Source organism: Silene latifolia, chromosome X (genome assembly GCF_048544455.1).
Source record: "Silene latifolia isolate original U9 population chromosome X, ASM4854445v1, whole genome shotgun sequence".
NCBI lineage: Eukaryota > Viridiplantae > Streptophyta > Magnoliopsida > Caryophyllales > Caryophyllaceae > Silene > Silene latifolia.
This window is the reverse complement of record NC_133537.1, coordinates 258,355,723-258,362,357: the sequence shown is the minus strand read 5'-3', so window position 1 is coordinate 258,362,357 and position 6,635 is coordinate 258,355,723. Positions and strand designations below refer to the sequence as shown.

The window sequence follows — 6,635 nt, the reverse complement described above, 5'->3', positions numbered from 1 at the left end:
CTCCAACTCCAACTCCAATGCAAATGCAATGTATGAAATATATGAAACAAAAATGCTCAACAGGATAAATAGGATAGTCAGGTATGTCATATAATTCCAAACATGTCAACTCTTTATAATTATAAAATTCAATCAGTGTATTCCCCTACCTCAAGTGCCAGCAAATCCAATTAAGCAGTTAAGCAGTCCAGAAATAAAGCAATGAATCTGATTATCGATCCTTCACGAATCCGTCACCTAAAACAATTATAATATTTATAATTACTAACTACTAAATATAGCAATCTCCCAAAATAGAAACTTTCCCGATATAGTAACTTTCCACTTTAACAAACCCGACTCAGAATAATTAATTATGATTAATTATTATTTTTATTTTAGTAACTCGGAACTAAAGTCAAATGATAATTAAAGGGTTAACAAATTATGCGATTAAGAACAACCCGAATCAAACATTGAACAACTCAACCCCCGACTCAAACCCGTCCTTAATTATTTAAATAACTCGGGAATTAAATTAATTAATTAAGCATGCGATAACTTAACGGATTCTAAAGATTAAACAATGACAAAAACCCGATTCAATCACTAAAATAACCCGTCACTAACACCACCCCTTCACTCTCACCCACGCACCACCACCGGCCACCACAAGGCCGTGTCAACCGCCATCTCAAACACCCACTCTGCCCCAGCCACCAACGGCCACCCCCACTGGGGTCGACGGCCGCCGGCGAGGTGAACCACGGCCGTCTTTTGGCCTGGTTCACAGCCGTGCCTCACCAAACACCCCTGTTCTCGCCCAAACCACCACCGCAGCTAACAACCATCACCGCCAACTCACCACTGTCCCGCTCTCCGTCGACCCGTGAACCCAGACGTCATGGCACCACCATTTCGACCTCCCCGAGTCCATGGTGGTGCCACCCCAATATAGTCGTGTAAACCGCCTGAAAACCCATATTATAAACCCGTTTCATCACCCCTATCGCCGCCGCCTTTCACACCACCATTACCACCCAACACCACCCTAACCACCACCATAACACTCGTCCCTTACCACCCATTACCAATACCCCATCAACAACTACTATCCTCACCTCTCTAAGTCACGAAACAATCACCAAAACCCGACATCAAATATGAAAAACAGAGGGAGGGTTGAACTCCTTACCTTCCTGCCGCCATAGCTGCCACCACGGCCACCCTAGGTCGTCGACAATGGTCCCTTGCTCGTCCTTGCTGCACCGTCAACCACCTATGCTCTCTCTCTCTCTCTCGTTTTGCGTGAGGGTGAAGTTTGAGATGAGGAAAGGAGGGAGGCGGCTGAGTTTAGAGGGAGGCGGGTTGAGGGATTAGGGTAGGTAGTCTTTAGGTTTAATTAGGGTTAGGGTTAATGGGCTGAAACTGTATTGGGCCAGCTCAAATGGGTCACTGTTTAATTGTTTAGCTCGCCTTTCGAATTCCTTTTAAACCCGTCTTTATTAACTTGCGATAGTTTAACTAATTATCGACTCAACTATTTTCCCGACATAATTGTGATATAAAATGTATAATAATTAATATAAAATAATATCCGTTTAATTAATTATATTATATAAAAATACGGGGTATTACACTTCAACACCACCCCACTTGACCGGTAATTTCATTGCCAAATCCGCATTCATACAATTAGTTGAGAGAAGTCAATTTGGAGAGATGCCTAGTGAGAATCCTCATCTACACATGGAGACTTTTTGTGACTATTGTGATGCAATTTCCCAAACGGGGGTAACTCAAGACCAAATTCGATGGGCATTGTTTCCTTTTTCCTTGATCGAAGCCGCAAAGAAATGGTTAAAGAGCCTAGACAAGGCCACTCTTGGAATTGATTCATGGAAGAAGTTAGCACTTGCCTTTTATAAGAAGTTCTACCCTCCGGAGAAGACCAACATGTTAAGAGCCCAAATCACCAGGTTCAAGCAAAGAGATGAAGAGTCTCTATATGAGGCTTAGGAGAGATTCAAAGATACATGTCGCTCTTGTCCTCATCATGGTCTAAGCGAATGGTTTCTTGTTCAACAATTTTGGAATGGGTTGTATGAAGATTTAAGGAATGTGCTCAACATGGGTTTTAATAGAAGAGTCACCGAGGTAGATGACAACCAAACTTGGGCAAAGATAGAGGAGATGGCGGTTCACAACTCTCAATATAGTAGGCCAAGAAAAGCTACTAGGGGAGGGAGACATGAAGTTGACTCTGTCACACAATTGAGTGCTGATTTGGGTGCCCAACTAAGCTCCCATATTGACACAATGAACTTGAAATTTGAGAAAGCCATAGACAAGATGAATGAAGGTTCTCAATCATGCAAGCAACATGTCAATGCCATGGTGGCAACATCTTCTATTCCAAGTGGAGTGTGTGAGAATTGTGGAACTTTGGGAGATGATCAACAAGAGTGTAGGGGCACAAGTGAGCAAGTGAATGCTTTCCAAGCATACAAGAATGACACCCCTTACTCCAACTATTATAATGAAAACACAAAATTCCACCCAAACTTCTCATACAAAAGACAAAACGTTCAAAATCCTCAATCAACATACACCCCACCTCCATTGAGAAATCCTACTTAAAGACCATACTTCAACCAAAACCAACCCTCTTACAATCAATCCAATAACCAAGCTTTTGATGTTCAAAAAGTGGTCCTCCAAATGCAAAAGAGCCAACAAGATTTCTTTATTCAAATGCAAAGAGATAGCCAAGCCAAAGACACTACCATCAACAATATCCTTGCTCATACCAAGATGTTGGAAACACAATTGTCCCAATTGGCCTCTTCAAGTTCCCAAAGACAAAAAGGACAATTACCTCCTTAAGGTAATTCTCCTACAAGACATGAGACCATTAATGTCATTCACTTGAGGAGTGGTACAACATATGAGGGACCTAAGGTGCCAATTGAAGAGGATGTTGTTGAGGAAAGTGTTAAGCAAAGAGATGTGATGGAACCATTGAGGAGAAATCCTAAGGTAGTAGAACCAACTACCAATGACTCATTGAAGAAGAGAAATGAGGAGAAGGCCAAAGAGGTTGAAAAAGAACCTATTGTGATTATACTTCCATTTCCAAGTCGCCAAGCCAAGCCCAAGCTTGACGAGAAACTTGGAAAGTTCATGAAGATTGTAAAGAACCTAGAGGTTTCTATACCATTCACGGAGTTGATCAACCATGTTCCGGCCTATGCAAAATACATGAAAGACATCCTTACCAAGAAGAAGTCCATAAGGAAGTTGGAGACCATCGCCTTCACAAAGATAAGTAGTGCAATTCTTCAAGGGAAATTCCCCACCTAAGCTCAAGGATCCGGGAAGTTTCTCCATTCTATGTACCATTGGTGACACCACAATCAACAAGTCACTATGTGATCTAGGTGCAAGTGTGCGTGTCATGCCATATTCGGTATGTGAAAAACTAGGAGTGGGAGAGCTCAAGTGCACTAACATGACCTTATAAATGGCGGTCCGAGCAACAAGATGTGCCCGTGAGGATTGGAACATTTTTCATACCGGTGGACTTTGTTATTGTTGATATGGAGGAAGATTCCAACATTCCAATTATTCTAGGAAGACCATTCCTATACACCGCCGGAGCGGTGACTGATGTAAAGCACGAGATGCTCACACTTGAAGTTGGTGATGAAACAATCACCTTTAATCTTGATAAGACTATGAGAGCTCCCAACTTGCTTGAGCCATGCTTTATGGTTGATTACTATAGACGAGAAGGTGACAAGAATAAAGTGGAACCCCATTCAAAGGACAAGTGAAAGATGGGAATCTTAAAGAGAAGGGCAAAGACACACCGCCCAATTGGAAGAAAGATATTGATGATGTTGAAGTGTCTCTATTCGGAGAACATGTAATTTTTCACAACAAGAATGAGAGCTTGAAAAGCTCACCCATGACAAGTATCAATAGAGGCCTCATTGGCCATGACAACAAGGAAGAAGAGTTGTTCTTGCCAACTCATGATCGTCCCAACATAGGAAAAGAAGCAAGGGAAGTATGTGGTCTATGGGATGACGAATTTGAAGGATTTGTTAACCCCTATATTGGGAATGCTATGACTCTAGACCAAGGCTTTGTAGATCCTTGTCACCTCTTTGACTCGGGTTACTACATGAATGAAGACAACAATGTGCCAAGGTTTATGCAAGACCTCTATCAGGACAATGAACAAGCCTTTGACTACTTCTTCAAGGCGTTGAGCAACATCAACAATGCCCTTGCTTTACCCGCTTGACACCTCTCAAGAAAAGGAGAGTTTGGTGGAGTCCTCCCTAAACCACAATTTGTAAATATTCTAACCCCTTAACTTGCATTTCATTTAACTTGTACACTATTCAATTTTTGCAATGCATTTTATATGCCTTGTTGTATAATTTTTCTAACATGAGAGCAAGTGAGGGAGGGATTGTAACGTGTTTTGAATGTGTAGTGTTTGATGATCAAGTCTGGGGAAGCAATTGCCTAGGCTAGCCAAGCCTTTGTAGTGCAACCTCATGACAAAGGAATAGGAAATGAAGAAGCAAAGATTGCGGGAAAGAGATCCCCATGGGCAGACCTGAGCTCGTGGGGGCTGACGCAAGGAAGAAAAGAAAAAAATTGAGCTTTAGCAGAATCCGCCCGAGCTGTCTTCAGGACGGGCGTCCCAGTACTCGATCCGCTCGAGCCGAGCTGAGGACGGGCGTCCCCAGAGCTTAAGCAAAATTCCTGAATAAAAAACCGCCCATCCACATATGAGGTCGAGCGTCCCTGCCTGTTTCTAAGCATAAACACGGGATTCTTCAACCTTCATCCCTCATTTCTATTCTTCTTCAAACACAAACAAAACACATTCCCTCACTATAACCATCAACTCCATCATCCAAAAACACAAATTTCTCAACCAAATTCATCCAAATCAATTGCAAACTTGCTCAAAATCAAAACAAATCACTCCTTTGTCAACAAAAAAGACCTTCAAACATCAAAATATTCACAAAATCAATCAAAATTTCTAGGGTTAGGGTAAAATTCAAAAACCCCCAAATTGATTGGAAATTTGATTGAAGTTGGAAGAAGACGGGAGCATTCAAGCATACTCAAGGTTTGTTGACACAAATTTGAAGGAAAAATCAACAATGGCGAGGATAAAGGGCAACACCAAAGCACCTATTCCCCAAACACTCTCCAAAAGACAAAAGGTTATAGCTTCTAAAGCTTTAGTGGTGGTTGAGCAACCAAGTGTACAAGCAAGAAAAGTCGTTGAGGCCGTTGAAGAAGTTACTACCGCTTTATCGGAAATTGAGCAACTAAAAGATTATCTAGAGGTAACTTTTATTTCTAATGAGCATAGAAAAGCCTTTGAATCCCTTACTAAGAAGAAAATTATCGCCACTAAGTTTCCATGCCAAGACACTTTGGGGAAATTGGGGGTGCTAGACCAAACAAGAGCATTTTTCGAGTCCATGGGATTGTCTACCTTGTTCAAAATGAACGAATTAACTTACCCTTCCCTCACATTGGAGTTCATAAGTTCTTTGATGGAGTATAAGGTAGAGACTCGGAAATATGTCGAATTCCGGCTTGAGAACAAGAGTAGGAGGATGAGTAAGGATGAGTTCGGAAAGGTTTTTGGAATTGATGACCTTTGGGATTTCCACAAGAAACCCCATAAATTTGATGCCAAGCCCCTTTGGAAGGCGATCTCCGGAAGGAAGTTGACTACATTTAGAGAGTGTAATGCCTTGTATATCCATCATCCGGGTATACAGTATTGGCATAGGTTCGTTTCCAACACCTTGATTGCTAGGAAATAAGCTACCCATATGACCGAACTCGACCTCACCTATTTGGATTCCAAGATGAATGCCCCAGGGAAATCAAAGAATGAATATAATATCCTTCAATTTTTGATTGAGAGATGGTTAGACTTCAAGGAAGGAAAGGAAAAAGCGGCTTTCATTGTGAATGGAGGTTTGATAACAAGATTGGCAAAGCACTTTAACCCACAATTCAATGAAGACAACACCTACAAACCGTTTAAAGGTGGCAACCTCCTTGACATGCACACTTTGATCCACAACATCCATTGGGTAAAACATGACAACTCCGCCCAAGTATATGAGTGGACAATCAAGGATGCCAATTCGATTATTTTGCCCGGGAAAATTTGCCGTCTCAACACTCGCCGTTATAACTACCTTCTTCCCGTCTCAAAGATTGCCAAGAACATCATCAAGGAGAAACAATGTCCAAATGAAGAAACCTCCTCCTTAGTGGTACCTCCTTACCCCTTTGCCTACCAAGAGTTCACAACAAATGATCCTAGTGTTGTGACGGGCAATGACTACTTGACGCAATTCATGAAGCATATCCATAAAGAAGCCTACAAAGATCGGGTGAATGCCTATTATGCCTAATATCCACTCGTTTACCATCTTGCTAGGCAAGGACTCCTTGATCCCAAGAGTTCTTTGCCGGACTGGGCGGATAGGAAGGTGTTCTTTCCTCAAACTTCTAGAGATGAAGAAGGGTATGTCCGGGAAACTAGGGAGATTGAGGAGGTTGTTGATGATGAGGATGGGGAAGGTAGTGGGTCTAGC

General features: G+C 42.0%; 1 non-coding gene across 1 annotated transcript; it reads right to left on the bottom strand.

Moving 5' to 3' along the window:
* Positions 1-1,935: 1,935 nt before the first annotated feature.
* On the bottom strand, positions 1,936-2,042 carry LOC141625358 (small nucleolar RNA R71). The gene has a single exon (XR_012535143.1). It is a non-coding gene; the product is annotated as a small nucleolar RNA R71 (small nucleolar RNA).
* Positions 2,043-6,635: the final 4,593 nt, after the last annotated feature.